The following is a 16,142-nucleotide window of genomic DNA, read 5'->3' as shown; positions in this document are numbered from 1 at the left end:
GCTGGGGACCACCCAACCCCCCGGGAGGCCCTAAAAGTGGATGGGTCAGCAGACTCTTAGGGAGACTGTGAGCGAGACGGAGGTGACACGTGACGGCCTGGCCTGCTGGCCTAGGAGGATACGAAAGGCCGGCCCGCCACTTTCCTGGAAGCCAGGAGGCCCTCTAGGTCCCCCGGCCACCAGACAGGAGCTTCTCACGCCAGGCTCCTTGGCCCCACGCCACACAGAGCCCAGACCTCCAGCTCAGCCCAATTCCTCTCTTTCCCAGCCTTTCTGCTCCCTTTCCTTGTCTACACAACTGCAGGATGACCAGTCAGCTGCGTGCGTCTTAAATGAACGGTCTGAAAACAAAGCACCCGGTCGCCGAGAGCCCGACCGAGACGCAGGGCCCAGCGGCCACCCGAGCAAGGGCGCTCACGGCCCTTCCCGTGCTCCTCCCCACCCCCACCCCAGAGGCTAGCTCGGCCGTGCTCACAGTCTTGCCTTTTCTCTGGACCTCAGCAAAGTACAGCAGCCTGGCCGGCTCTCCAGGGTCTGGCTTGTCCCTCCTTGTCCACTGACGTGTGGGCCATGGTTTATGCATTCACCTGCTGGCGGACATTTGGGTCGTGGCCCAGTTTGGCCCTAGGGGCATTCCTGTAGGAACCTCCATGAGGGTGTATGTTGTCACGTCTTTTGAGTAAAGACTGCAGGTCACCGGGCGGGTGCACGCTGAACTCTGCAAGGAGACCCCACTCCGTCTCCCAAAGTGGCCCTGTCACCCTGCCCCCGCCCCCGCCAGCGCCGGCCCTTAGATTTACTCGCGACTGGCTGAGTAAAGACCCCATCGTCTCGCTCTGCACAGCCCACTCCTCCCACCTCACACCCCTCCCGGTCTCCCTCCACCCGGGCCATTCATTCTTCTGTCTCCCAGGTGGACTGGGCTGAACAGTGACCCCAAAGCCATGTCTGCCTGGAAGCTCAAAATGTGACCTTTTAGGAAACAGGGTCTTGGCAGATGTAGCTAAATGAAGACGAGGTCAGCGTGGATTAGGGGGGCTTTAAACCCAATGACGCAAACAGAGACACAGAGGGAAGACGGCCACGTGACGGTGGGATGCAGAGACAGAGCGAGGAGGCCACGAGCCACGGAACACCTGGAGCCGCCAGAAACTCCAAGGAAGGAAGGGTCCTCCCTGGAGGGAGCACGGCCCTGCCTTGATTTCACACTCCTGGCCTCTACGATTGAGAACATCGTTTCTTTCGTCTGAGGCCATCCCTACTGTGGGAATCTGTTATGGCAGCTTCAGGACACAAACACACCCAGAAGCATCTCGAATCATGTCTCCCAAACTCCTATCCGACCTCAAGGCCCTCCCTCACCAATGCCTCCTCCTACAGGAAGCTCTCCCTGATTGCCCTCACCTCACGTATCTCCTCCCTGCTAGGCACCTCCAGACAGGACTCCCACAGTGGCTACAGGCAGGATGCTGTGGCCACCACTGACCAGCTGGGTGACCCTGGGCAGGTCAGGGGCCGGCAGGACACAGATGTGGCAAAGCTGGGTCTGGGCGGAGTGTGGTTAACAGATAATCTGCAAAGCTGTGGAGGTCAGTAGCAGACTGGGAAGAGGGCAGTCTCCTGGGCTGCACCACCGCAGTTCCCGCAGGCCTGAAGGGGCGGGTGTGTGGGGGTAGTGGGTTCTGCAAACCCCAAGTCGGCCCCCAGGGAGGGGCCAGACGATGAATCACCTGACCTTTGCCCTCCCTGTGTTCTCCCACTGGTCAGACGGGAGAGGCCAAAGGTCAGGGAGCCATGGACGGGCTTCTCGGGGTCAGCCTATGGGCACAGCAGTGGGGGTGAGTCTGCAGGGCAGACGGGGGCCTTCCGGCCTCTTTCCTGAGTCCTGGGTGTCTCCTCTGTCCGTGGGGACAGTGTCAGTGCTGAGCTCACTGGGGAGCACGCGGGCGTGGAGACGCTTGCACGCTGGGAGGCTGGCCGGTGGGCGCCGGGGCCTGGGAGCCGTGTGGTCTGCGGGCGTCCACGCACGTTCCAGGCGCTGATGGCCTAACTGCTGCTTGAACTGAGGAGGAGGAAGTGGGCCCTCCCCCGTCTGGGCAGGGTACCGCCTTAAAGCCTCCTAAGGAGGCTCTCTTGGAGACGCTGGCTGCTTATTCCCCCCGTTCCTGGCCCTCCTGCAGGAGCAGGCGGAGGGAAGCCCCCTTCCCCGCACCGCCTCCTGGCCGTCCTGATGCTGTTCTTCCAGGAGACCGAGGCTCAGAGAACCCTCAGGCTTTGCCTGAGGTCACGTGGGGTCTCGGTCCGCTTAGAGGCTGAGTGCCGAAGGCGCTCAACCAGCGTCGATCCCCCCAGCTCTGGATGCTGGATGCTGCGATCAGGGTGCTGGTGGCTGAGTGTCTGGTGAGTGGTGAGTGCCTCCCCTGGTTCACAGGCATCGCCCTCTCGCTCTGTCCTCACGGCTCCTCAGTGTAAGCTCGTGGGGGCTGGGGGCTTTGCTGTCTCTTCTTCCTCCAAGATCACTAAGCCCATCAGGAGGCCCCCACCCAGGACCCTGTCTAACCCCCGTCTCACCCGAAGGCCATACCTCCCTCCATGGGTTCAGCCCGCAGCTCTGAGAAGCGCTGGACCGTGCTGGCGGTTTGGTTCCTCGCGGGGTCAGGGGGCTCCGTGTGCCTCCCGCGGGGTTGGGGGGCCCCCTCGTCACCTGCTGTGCCGTGAGCATTGCCACGACGCTGTCAGCGGAGGGACGACTCCCCGAACCAATCGATGGCAGGGAAGTACAGCGTGAAGATGCAATCTTCACGGTCAGAGCACACCGTAATGGGGTTTTGGGGCTGGCAGGGGGCCTGGGTGCCATTTCAGCCATGGGCGCGGCCACGCACCGTCGAGGGAGCACAGGGGCCGTGGTGAGCTGAGGCACTACTGAATTACAGCATCCCCGCCCGGCCCGGACCCTGCTGGGCCCTCCTCTGAGTTTCCTCCCGCCCTTCACAGCAGGCATCCCAGAGACCAGGGCCCGCGGCCCTCCGTGTTGCAGAAGAGGCTCTGTTGCAGGAGAAGGTGCTGAACGCTGGGCCCAGGACCCCCCACAGGGGTAGGGGAGAGCAGGGGCTGACCATGGTCTTCTGCCCCCGCACACTGACCTCTCATCACCCCCCGCCCTCCCCTCCCCTCAGAGAAGCGGATGCTTCCAGTTTCAGGTGACAAGCAGCAAGGACGATGCTGCCTGAAGCTGTCCGTTCATGGGGGCGTTTCAGGGCAGAGGGCGTCTGCCCACGTTCCAGGGTGGGAAGCCCTCAAGTCCCTTCTGAATTCTGAAACACGCCCTGTCGGAGAGACCAAACACGGATAGCAGAAGTTTGTTTTTTTTCCCCACGGCTGGGTGAAGAGATCCCCACGGGCCTTGTCAAGGGTCCACGAGGGGGATGAAGCCAACATCCCAGGAGCCGAGGAGCTGAATCCTCCCGGGAGGAGGGGCTGCTCGAGGCCAAGGGGGAAAGGGAGCTCCGAGAGCCCTAGGTGGAGCAGCATCACACAAGAGGAAGTGGTGTCGAGAGCGTCCTTTGCACACGCCCCGGGAGGCGCGCGTCTGAGCCCGTGGGGAGGACTGTTCCAGTACAGCGAGGAGGAGACGGAGCAAAAACCAATGGTTCTGCGATGGGAACAGCCCCACGGGCGCTCAGTGACCTGAGAGACAAAACAGCCCACGGCCGGGTGAGGGGGGGACTGGTGGCTTCGGTACAGGAACCCCGGCCCAGGGCCCGCCTGTCCCGCTGGCCGACCCGCCGAGGTCCGGTTCCGCCCAAGGACTTGGGGTGGGCCTCCTCCTCGCGCTGTCTGCTTATTTATCTCTGCCTTGAAACCACAACTCTCAACAGCACAGGCCCTTCACTGCTGACTCAGTTGTCAGAGTCAAGACTCATAAAATTCTGCTTCAAAAAGGTCCAATGATTTTATTTTCTGATCATAAATACGAAGTTCAATTAGCAGTTTGCTGCTAATGAAGTCGCCATGGAAGCAGAGAGGGGAAGAGAGCAGCCCGTGGACAACAGAACCGGCTCCTGCTCCCTCTTGCTTCCTCCCTCGTCCCCGCAGGGTTGGAGCAGAGCGGACACCTGGGCCTGGAAAGGCCGGGACGGGAGCCACGCGCTCTCTCAGGCAGAGGCCTGGACGCAGCTCTGGCTGGGATGCCCCTGCTTGGGTTGCGAGAAGTTCCCGGGCATGCTGGCCCTGTCAGAGCCCTGGTTCTGTCTCCCGGCAGAGGGAAGGGGCTGGGAAGAAATGGGGCCTCTGTCCAGAAGCAGAAGGAGACACCACTAGAGCCTGGGAGCCCAGTTCCTCTCCTCGACTCTGGACATTGGTGGGTGAGTGCCTTTGTGGGAACCACGTTTCACAAAACACGTCAGACCCAACACCCACCCCGTTTCTCCAACTACCCCATCTCAGTTCCTCTATAAATAGGAACCCATAAATAATCTATAAACAGCTTCATCTATAAAATAGGAATCGTAATGCCCACAGCTGGCAGAGCTTTAGTGATGACTGAACACATCTCTAAAGAGCCTGCCTGGAGCAGAGCAGATGCTCAGTTAACGGGAGCTTTCTTCATCACCCTCCATGCATGAGGTTAGTAGTTAAACCCAAAGTCCAGAACTTACTGACGTCTTAAGTCCTATTAATCAGAAATGGACCATTCCACGCGTTATCTAAGAAGCCAAGGTTAAAATGTGATTGCTAATTTCCAAAACTTGACGGGGAAACAAAACCCAGACCACATGGTCACTGGTGAAATAGAGCCAACACCGCCTTACGTGTGCTCTGCATCCGTGTCTAAATCCAAGCGTGTGTGGATGGTGTGACATGTGACTCCTACATGAGGAGAGCCCCCCTGCTATGCACACACCCCACGTGTACACAGGGGAGCAGGCGCACAGACTCCCCAAACACGAGGTCCCATTAGACGTGAGAAAAGGCCACATTCTGTCCTGACGGAGCCCGCAGCATCCAGCTTCAGACAGTCTGTGCTCCAGGCACACGCGATCATACTCAAGAAAAACGTTTATGGCAGACGGTAAGAGAGTCTGAGGGCTGCTTTCTTGCTAACTTAAAAAAAAAACACACAACTATTTATTTCTGGCTGTGCTGGGTCTTTGTTGCTGCGAGGGCTTTTCCTCCAGTTGCAGAGAGTGGGGACTACACGCTAGTTTGGGGTGTGGGGGCTTCTCTTCTTGGGAGCACAGGCTCTCAGATGCACCAGCTTTAGTAATTCCAGCTCCTGGGCTCACACTATAAAGAATCCGCCTGCAGTGCAGAAGACCTGGGTTTGATTCCTGGGTCGGAAAGATCCCCTGGAGAAGGAAATGGCAACCCACTCGAGTATTCTTGCCTGGAGAATCCCACGGACAGAGGAGCCTGGCAGGCTACAGTCCATGGGGTTGCAAAGAGTCGGACACGACTGAGTGACTAACGCTTGTAACACTGGGCTCCAGAGGACAGGCTCAGTAGTTGTAGTTCAGGCGTTCAGTTACCACGCAACACGTGGAATCTTCCCGGATCTGGGATCGAGCCCACTCTCCTGCATCGGCAGACGGGATTCTTTACCACTGAGCCACCAGGAAAGCCCTTCCTTGTTTTTTTCAAATTAAAGATTATTGCCATCCTGCTGGCCTTTGGGCTCCTGGACAAGAAGGAAGGGCAAGTGTGTCTCCTTCTGGCTCTTCGGGGAGTTCTCCTGGGGTCATGGCTGGGATTTCTGGCGTCCCTCAGGTATAACTGCCAGCCTCAACAGGTACAGGAAGCGTCAGGGTGAAATGGTACAGGTGAGCAATGTTTATGTAAGTCAGATCCTCTTCTCTCCATCTACTAGTCTAGCACTGAGGTCTCCCCTGGGCCACAAGTAACAGCTGACTCCCCAGAAGGAGCTGCTCTGGCTCACAAGGTCCTCACCAGCCGGAGGATTGTCTGTGGCCCTCAGCCTCAGCACCATCTGGAGCTGGTTGGACCTGCAGCATTTCAGGCCTCACCTTGGACCTCCTCAGGCAGAGCTTGCATTTGAACAGGCTCTCCACACACGGAGAAGTACGGCTCTAGTTCTTCGCGAGACACTGGTTGTTGATCTACCTGTCCGCCCCATCTAAACTCCTAGAACCTTCTAGACACACGCTGGACTCTCTGGCTCTTACCCTGCCTGGCGTTTTTGGCTCCAGACACACAAGATCCTTTGGGGCAACCGAGTCCCAAGTTGGATCAGGTCTTCATACGACAGCCCTCAGTGCCCTCACCTGGCTACTGCGTCCCGGGTGCCCGGACACGCCGACACTTCCCTGTGCATTGACTCTGCTTCTGACTGACGGCTCCACCTGGAAGCCACTGCCAGGACTCGAGGCTCGGGGGCTCTGCTGACCATCACCTAGCTCTGCTTACAACGGTCATCTTCCAATCTCTTAAATAGGCTAAGGAAGAACACTGCTTACTTGCAGCTAGGCCTTTTTTATAAAATGAAGGCTTCTGCAAAGTAAAAATTAAGCCCCACAATTATTTCCTATAAAAATCTAATATTTCATACAACGAGAATTCAGGGTGTATGCGAAGTCTTATTTGGGGACGGAATGCCCAATGTATCCTAATTACAACAACGGATCCTTCATTGCCAGTCTTTCACGATAGCCTCTTATCTGGCCTGGTGAATTCAGATCAGTTGTGAGGTTTGTGGAAAGTAATATGGTATGAAAAACAGTGAAAATACTGAGTAACTATAAAATGGAGAACGTGTTTGAAACAACTGTTTGTGGACATTGAACATCAGGAGGCTCAGTATAACCCTGCGGAAGGCAAACTGACCCGGGTAAGCCTCAGCTGACTGAGTGCCGAAGAATGGATGCTTTCGAACTCTGGTGTTGCAGAAGACTCTTGAGAATCCCTTGGACTGCAAGGAGATCAAACCAGTCAATCCTAAAGGAAATCAACCCTGAATATTCCTTGGAAGGACTGATGTTGAAGCTGAAGCACCAATACTTTGGCCACCTGATGGGAAGAGCTGACTCATTGGAAAAGACCCTGATGCTGAGCAGGATTGAAGGCGGGAGAAGAAGGGGACGACAGAGGATGAGATGGTTGGATGACATCACCGACTCAATGGATATGAGTTTAAGCAAGCTCTGGGAGATAGCGGAGCGTAGAGTAGTCTGGTGTGCTGTAGTCCATGGGGTCGCAAAGAGTCGGACACGACTGAGCGACTGAACAACAAGCCTCATGATCGCTGGCTTTTGGTCTGGAAGCACTTTACATACCACGGGGCAGAGAGGTGGAGCCCAAACTGAGGTGACAGACAGGTACAGGGCTGCCGGGGTTTGCAGTCTGGGAGGAAGGGCACCAAGGGGAGGGAAGCCCGAGAGAACGAGTCGGCTCAGGACTACACCGCGAGGCACACGCGGGAGGCCGCGAGCGGAGCCGGGAACAAGCATTACGGGGCTGTGAACCGAGCGATTCAGGTGACACAAGGCTGGGGCTTGAACGCTGGGGCTCCCATCAGCCAGACCGGGGGACCTCACCGCGCCCCCTGCAAGTTCAGAGACCAGGACAGTCACACCTGACGAGCAGGGCTACCCCAACTCCAGAATGAGGACCAGTCTACACGCAACGAACGAAGAAACACACACTACCGTGTATAAACAGAGAGCCAGGGGGATTTGCCATAAGAAGACGTGAGGCGGAAGCCAGCGCGGCAGCAACCCAGAGGGGCGGGGCTGGGCGGGGCTGGGCGGGGCGTGCGAAGGAGGTCTGGCGGTGGGACTGGGCGGGGCGTGTACACCTGTTGCTGATTCGCATGGCTGTACAGCAGAAACCAATACACCATCGTAAAGCAATCACCCTCCAAATAAAAGTAAGTGTTAAAAAGTACAGTTCAAAAGAATCAAACCTATTCGCACATAAATTAACTATCTGCCAGATAAACACTCATCACAACTTATAAACAACAAAATCCAGAAACTTGGCATCCACAGTGACCAGAACTCAATAAAAAAATGTTTACTACATACGTGCATACGCCGACAAGGAGAAAAACCAGTCAATAGAAACAGACCCAGAAATTACAGAAATGTTGGAATTTGCATACAAACCTTTTGAAAGAGCTATTATAAGTATGCCAAAGACTTAAAGGAAATATGAGCAGGAGAAGGGAAAAGATACAAAACAAGAAATAACCAAATGAAAATCCTAGACTTAAAATTTAGAATGTACAAATTACAAATTCAATACATGGGCCTAACAACCATTTGGACACTACAGAAAAAAAAAATTCAGTGAACTTGAAGGAAGGGCAATAGAAACTAGACAGCTAAGACATGGAGATGAAAAAAGGTAGAAAAGGCTGAACAGAAAATCAGTGGATTGTGGAAAGTGGTCTAACATTCATGTGATTAGAGTCCTAGAAGGAGAGGAGAAAGAGAAAATGTGGAAGAAAAATGACTTTAATTCCCTTCCCCCAAATTTAATAAAAATATCAACCCACAGATCTAAGAAATTCCACGAACTCTAAGCAAAATAAACATGAAAACATACATAAGTATATATTAAACTGGTGAAAATCAAATATTAAAAGAAATCTTAAAAGCATTCAGCAAAAAAAAAAAAAAAAGAATACACTACATAAAATGAATGTGATAAAAATAATGGTCACTCAAAAAACAATGCAAAGAAGACAGGGAACCAGACCTTTAAAGCCGTGAAACAAAAGGGCGACTTGGAATTCTTGGCCCAGGGATATCTTTCAAAAGTAAGATGACACAAAGCCTCTCTCTTTGAGAAATCAGAAGCTGAAAAAACTCCATCACCAGCAGACCTGCAGTGTAAGGAATGTTAAATGACATTTTTCAGACTGAAGAAATATGATGCCAGACAGAAACTAGGATCTGCATGAAGGACTGAAGAGTGCAACATGGCAAACGTGTGAGTTAAGATAAAATTTCTTCCATTTGCAGTTTCTTTAAAAAAATAATGAGTGTTTCACAGAAGAAGGACTTGTGGACACAGCGGGGGAAGGAGAGGGAAGAACCGAGAGGGCAGCTTTGGCGCATACACACCACCCCGTGAGGAACGCTGCAGAACACAGGAGCCCAGCCGGCGCTCTGCGAACACCTAGAGGGGTGGGGTGGTGGGTGGAGCGGGGCTCAAGAGGGAGGGGGTAATATACTGTACTATGTTACATATATTCTGATATATTATATATTGTACATACATAATTATGACTGATTCATGTTGTTGTATAGCAGAAACCAACATAACACTGTAAAGCAATTTTCCTCCCATTAAAAATTAAAAAAAAAATACAGGCAAACAGGAGGGAAAGCCTTCAAAAAATAAGTGGCTAATGTGATTAGAGTCCTAGGAGGAGAGGAGAAAGAGAAAAGTGTAAATACTTATAAAATTTGCTTTAGTGGCTTAAAGCAAAGCTCACACTATTCTATTGTGCAATTTATAATGTGCGTGTGTGTGATAACTCGCTTCAGTAGTATCCAACTCTGCAACCCTATGGACTGTAGCCTGCCAGGCTCCTCTGTCCATGAGATTCTTCAGCAAGAACACGGAGTGGGTTGCCATTTCTTCCTCCAGGGGATCTTCCTGACCCGGGGATTGAACCCTCATCTCTTATGTCTCCTGCACTCATTGTGAAGTGAAATCGCTCAGTCCTGTCTGACTGCGATCCCATGGATTGTAGCCTACTAGGCTCCTCTGTCTGTGGAATTTTCTAGTACTCTAGGCAAGAATACTAGAATTTTCCAAATCAGGAAAGGAGTACATCAAGGCTGTATATTGTCACCCTGCTTATTTAACTTATATGCAGAGTACATCATGTGAAATGCTGGGCTGGATGAAGCACAAGCTGGAATCAGGATTGCCGGGAGAAATATCAATAACTTCTGATACGCAGGTGACACCACCCTTATGGCAGAAAGTGAAGAGGAACTAAAGAGCCTCCTGAGGAAAGTGAAAGAGGAGAGTGAAAAAGTTGGCTTAAAACTCAACATTCAGGAAACTAAGATCATGGCATCTGGGGAAACAATGGAAACAGTGAGAGACTTTATTTTTGGGCTCCAAAATCACTGCAGATGCTGACTGCAGCCATGAAATTAAAAGATGCTTGCTTCTTGGAAGAAAAACTATGACCAATCTAGACAGCATATTAAAAAACAGAGACATTACTTTGCTGACAAAGGTCCATCTAGTCAAAGCTATGGTTTTTCCAGTAGTCATGTGTGGATATGAGAGTTGGACTATAAAGAAAGCTGAGTGCAGAAGAATTGATGCTTTTGAACTGTGGTGTTGGAGAAGACTCTTGAGAATCCCTTGGACTGCAAGGAGATCCAACCAGTCCATCCTAAAGGAAATCAGTCCTGAGTGTTCATTGGAAGGACTGATGTTGAAGCTGAAACTCCAATACGTTGGTCACCTGATGCGAAGAGCTGACTCATTTGAAAAAACCCTGATGCTGGGAAAGATTGAAGGCAGGAAGGAGAAGGGGACAACAGGATGAGATGGTTGGATGGCATCACTGACTCAATGGAGATGAGTTTGAGTAAACTCCGGGAGTTGGTGATGGACAGGGAGGCCTGGCATGCTGCAGTCCATGGGGTTGCAAAGAGTTGGGCACGACTGAGCGACTGAACTGAACTGAAGGCTCCTACGTCCGTGGTATTTTCCAGGCAAGAGTACTAGAGTGGGCTGCCAGTGGGTTCTTTCCCACTAGTGCCACCTGGGGTACTATGACCAGCCAGTCACCATGCTGTGAGGGTGGAAGCAGCCGGGAGAGGCCCTCACGCCCAGGAAGGGAGGGTCCCAGGCGTCACACTCAGATCCCCGCCCATGGCCATGGAGTGAGCTATCCTGGTCCTCCAAGCTGATGGCACATGGAACAGACCCATGAGCTTAGCATCCAGCTACGCTCAGCCCAACATGCAGACTCGTGAGCGAGTGGTTTAAAGCTAGTCTGTTTTGGAGTGGTTTTTACGCAGCAACACTTAACCAGAACACCAACTCTGTGGCCTCGGGCAGACGCTTCACTTCTCCAGACCTCAGAGTCCTCAGTGCCAAAGACAGCAGGATTCAAAGCCTTCCAACGTACCTTCCAGCTCAAACAGTCAACACACTCTTTGAACATAAACAGTCTTTTTCTCGGTTTCATCATAAAACGGAACATCTTTTTCTGCAGTTCACTAAAAGCTCCCTTGTGTTAATACGTATCAGAACACCGTGTCAGGGCTCCTCAAGCGTTAATGTCTAACTGTCTCGCCTGGGGAATCTTATCGAAGGCAGAGCCTAAAGCAGGGGCCAGAGGTGTGCCTTGGGAATCTGCATTTTTCACGCTGCAGACCACTGACAGCGATTTGAGTGGCAAGGGCCTTGTCCCTCTGCCGCCAGCAGCCACCATCAGCCACGGCCGTAAACGCGTGAAGGCGGTGTCTGACTGAATCCCCATGACAGCGCTACGAGGGAGGCGTTGGTCATCTGCACCGGAGAGACTGGAGACCTCTGGAGAGGTCAGGTGGCTCGTCTGAGGTCACAGTTAGCGAGTGGCGTGGCCAGGGTCTCAATCTAGATCAGCCCACGGGCGCACATTCCCCGGGCCGCCCTCTTTTAACCACAGGGTGACATGAGATTAACCATTTTTTGGGGGGGTTTAATCTCCCCGCTTTGTGCCTGCAGCTAGCCAGCTGGGATGAAAATCTATCACGGAAGGGCAGGCGTGGGGACGCGGGAACACATCAAGAATAACAAAACAGAGTTAACAAAGATAGAGGTGACTTTTCAGGTTTCCTATCCCCAGCCGTGATTAATTTACAGCTTTTTACATGCTAATGTTTTCCTGCCTTCTGCCAGTAATAAATAACCAATATGCTTTAATACCTAGTTATTATTCATCCCTTTCAGATATTTGGATTTTGATTCTTCGCTGCAGTTCAATCACATTGAATTTCTTTAACCAGGACAGCTCCATTAAGAATCCTCTCCAAGGACATCCCGGCAGGGCGCTGACAGTAATGGATAAAGGGCGACAAGGGGACAGCGGGGAGCAGAGGCAGGAAGTGTTAGCAGCTGTGGGGAGAAGAGGGGGAAACCGGAATAAAAAATACCACCAAACTACATTTAAGTAACATTAGGGTTATGACACAGGCCAATGAAACCAAGACACCAACAGTTAGCGGCCGACGCGCCATCCGTAACGTGCCTGCCTCTGACTGTTTCTGCAACAGAAATGTGCGTTCCTTTCAGCGCCATCCTGACACGGAGACTCCCCTCTTACACTGGAGTGAGGTATCAAGGGCTCCCCAACCCTCACTGGGGGTATTTCAGGAAGCTCCTCGGAGATATCTCCGTCTGCTGCTGCTACTGCTGCTAAGTCGCTTCAGTCGTGTCCGACTCTGTGTGACCCCATAGACGGCAGCCCACCAGGTTTCCCTGTCCCTGGGATTCTCCAGGCAAGAACACTGGAGTGGGTTGCCATATCTCCGTCTACACGGCCTCAAAGCGTTTTTCAAGCAACAAAGGCCAAACTCGACCAGTTAAGGCGGGCTAAAACTATCATTTCCTGCTGAAGGAGCTGTGCTTTGTCTGAGGACCCCAGAACCCTCCGGCCATCCTGTCCTTTGGCAGCACACTGCAGCTCAGGTCCTTTTGGGCTCGCTCTGCCCTGGGGCCACTTTTGGAAAGTGAGCGTCACCCCTCTGGTCAGTGGTGCGGCCACCTCGGCCTTCAGCTGCCGTTCCGCTGCCTTTTAGGCCTGCCTCCTCCCTCCGTTACAGGAACCACAGGGACCCTTCCTGAACAAGGAGCCGGTCCCCCAGGGGCTGAGGCTCATAACTGTCTGGAATCCATATGGTATCTGGAGCCACTTCCAGAATAATGTTTTTAAACACATGAAATAACATACAGAGAATTACAAGCGATAGTGAAACAGAATTATCAAATGTTTTAAAAACTGTGATTTTCTAGCATGTGTGCCTTCTTATTGATGCCCTGAGTTTGAGATAGGGATAGGCCAACGATATTCTGAGGCATCTGCAAAAACCATAAAGGGATATGAAAATATCGGTTCGGCCAAAAAGTTCATTTGAGTTATCGATAACGTGTGATGGAAATACCCGAGTGAACTTTTTGGCCAGTCCAGTAATTGTGATTTCTGTTGGTGACAAGGTTAAAAGTCTTGTCTCTGATAGTGCGATGGCTTGTCCCCTGAATTCATCATTGAAGGAAATGGCAGATTTCCATTAGAGAAAATAACGATGTAAATTTGCTGGGGTGGGTGGTGTTGGCCTGGGCTCCAGGGTAAGAAGCCTCAGCCCCGGGTCCCACTCCTCCCATTGCCTTGTAAGCACCCACAGAACCCCCTGACTTCCCTGAAGGAGCCCAAAGGTCAGGAACCCTGCCTGTCTCACTCGAAGCAGCAACGTGATGCCTGGCAAAGTGCCCAGCATATTTGCAGATGCAGGAGAGATGCAGGATGAATAAGTGACTCAGGTGCAACTCTGCATCTGCAAACAGATTCCTGGATGGCCCTGCGAGAAAGGTGGTGAATCCCGGCTTTTCCCATTTGCTCCGTGAGGATTCATTTACTAACATAAAATCTATTTGTTTATATTAATTGAGCTCTCATTCATACATCATCAGCTGAGTTCAGTCACTCAGTCGTGTCTGACTCTGCGACCCCGTGGACTGCAGCACACCAGGCTTCCCTGTCCATCACCAACTCCTGGAGTTTGCTCAAACTTATGTCTATCGAGTCAGTGATGCCATCCAATCATCTCATCCTCTGTCGTCCCCTTACACCATAAAAGTCACCATTTCAAGTGTACAATTCAGTGCGTTTCCACATATTCAGGAGACTGTATGACCATCAGTTCAGTTCAGTTCAGTTGCTCAGTCGTGTCTGACTCTTTGTGACCCCATGAATTGCAGCACGCCAGGCCTCCCTGTCCATCACCAACTCCCGGAGTTCACTCAGACTCACGTCCATTCAGTCAGTGATGCCATCCAGCCATCTTATCCTCTGTCGTCCCTTTCTCCTCCTGCCCCCAATCCCTCCCAGCATCAGAGTCTTTTCCAATGAGTCAACTCTTCGCATGAGGTGACCAAAGTACTGGAGTTTCAGCTTTAGCATCATTCCTTCCAAAGAAATCCCAGGGCTGATCTCCTTCAGAATGGACTGGTTGGATCTCCTTGCAGTCCAAGGGGCTCTCAAGAGTCTTCTCCAACACCACATTCAAAAGCATCAATTCTTTGGTGCTCAGCTTTCTTCACAGTCCAACTCTCACATTCATACATGACCACAGGAAAAACCATAGCCTTGACCAGACGGACCTTTGTTGGCAAAGTAATATCTCTGCTTTTCAATATGCTATCTAGGTTGGTCATAACTTTCCTTCCAAGGAGTAAGTGTCTTTTAATTTCATGGCTGCATTCACCATCTGCAGTGATTTTGGAGCCCCCCAAAATAAAGTCTGACACTGTTTCCACTGTTTCCCCATCTATTTCCCATGAAGTGATGGGACCGGATGCCATGATCTTCGTTTTCTGAATGTTGAGCTTTAAGCCAACTTTTTCACTCTCCTCTTTCACCTTCATCAAGAGGCTTTTTAGTTCCTCTTCACTTTCTGCCATAAGGGTGGTGTCATCTGTATATCTGAGGTTATTGATATTTCTCCCGGCAATCTTGATTCCAGCTTGTGTTTCTTCCAGTCCAGTGTTTCTCATGATGTACTCTGCATAGAAGTTAAATAAGCAGGGTGACAATATACACCCTTGACGTACTCCTTTTCCTATTTGGAACCAGTCTGTTGTTCCATGTCCAGTTCTAACTGTTGCTTTCTGACTTGCATACAGATTTCTCAAGAGGCAGGTCAGGTGGTCTGGTATTCCCATCTCTTTCAGAATTTTCCAGTTTATTGTGACCCACACAGTCAAAGGCTTTAGCATAGTCAATAAAGCAGAAATAGATGTTTTTCTGGAACTCTCTTGCTTTTTCAATGATCTAGCAGATGTTGGCAATTTGATCTCTGGTTCCTCTGCCTTTTCTAAAATCAGCTTGAACATCAGGAAGTTCACGGTTCACGTATTGCTGAAGCCTGGCTTGGAGAATTTTGAGCATTACTTTATTAGCGTGTGAGATGAGTGCAATTGTGTGGTAGTTTGAGCATTCTTTGGCATTGCCTTTCTTTGGGATTGGAATGAAAACTGACCTTTTCCAGTCCTGTGGCCACTGCTGAGCTTTCCAAATTTGCTGGCATATTGAGTGCAGCACTTTCACAGCATCATCTTTCAGGATTTGAAAGAGCTCAACTGGTATTCCATCACCTCCACTAGCTTTGTTCATAGTGATGCTTTCTAAGGCCCACTTGACTTCACATTCCAGGATGTCTGGCTCTAGGTCAGTGATCACACCATCATGGTTATCTGGGTCGTAAAGCTCTTTTTTGTACAGTTCTTCTGTGTGTTCTTGCCACCTCTTCTTAATATCTTCTGCTTCTGTTAGGTCCATACCATTATCACCTAATTCCAGATCTTCCACATCACCCCCAAAGGAAACCCCACACCCATCAGCAGTCACTCCCCATCCCCTCTCTCCCCCAGCCCCTGGCAACTACTGACTTGCTTTTTGTCTCTGTGGATTCCTTCTGTGGACATTTCACATCAGGGCAACCCAGCAATATGTGGCCTGCAGTGTGGCTTCAATAGTGGCTTCCTCTATTTGGTGTGATGTTTTCAAAATCCCTCCCCGTTGCAGCACGCATCAGCTCTGCATCCTTGTTTTGGCTGAGTAGTAGTCCCTCGTGTGAATGGACCACATTTCGCTTGTCCCTCCATCTGTCAATGAACAACTGGATAGTCAACAAATACTTATTTGGCACCAACATGTGCCAGATGGGCACTCAAGGCAAGCGAGGTCCCTGCCCTCGCTGGGTCAGAATAGCAGGCTCTGAAGCCAGGCCTTTGGGTTGGGAATCCCTCTGTTTTCCCAACTGTAAAATGGGAAACTTCTTTCTCTTAGGGCAGTGGAGAGGCTTTAGCCAGTGAACACACCTGAAAGCCTGAGCACAGAGCTTGGCACACAGCGTGCGTGGGGAGCAGACAATAAACGGCACCAGCTG

At 51.5% G+C, this 16,142-nt stretch overlaps 1 protein-coding gene across 3 annotated transcripts in view; it reads right to left on the bottom strand.

The window, feature by feature from the left end:
* CARD11 (caspase recruitment domain family member 11) overlaps positions 1-16,142 on the bottom strand; it is a 107,218-nt gene that overhangs the window by 58,896 nt on the left and 32,180 nt on the right. The gene's annotated exons all lie outside the window — the stretch shown is intronic.

This window comes from Bos javanicus, chromosome 25, assembly GCF_032452875.1.
Source record: "Bos javanicus breed banteng chromosome 25, ARS-OSU_banteng_1.0, whole genome shotgun sequence".
NCBI lineage: Eukaryota > Metazoa > Chordata > Mammalia > Artiodactyla > Bovidae > Bos > Bos javanicus.
This window is presented reverse-complemented; position numbering and strand designations above follow the sequence as displayed.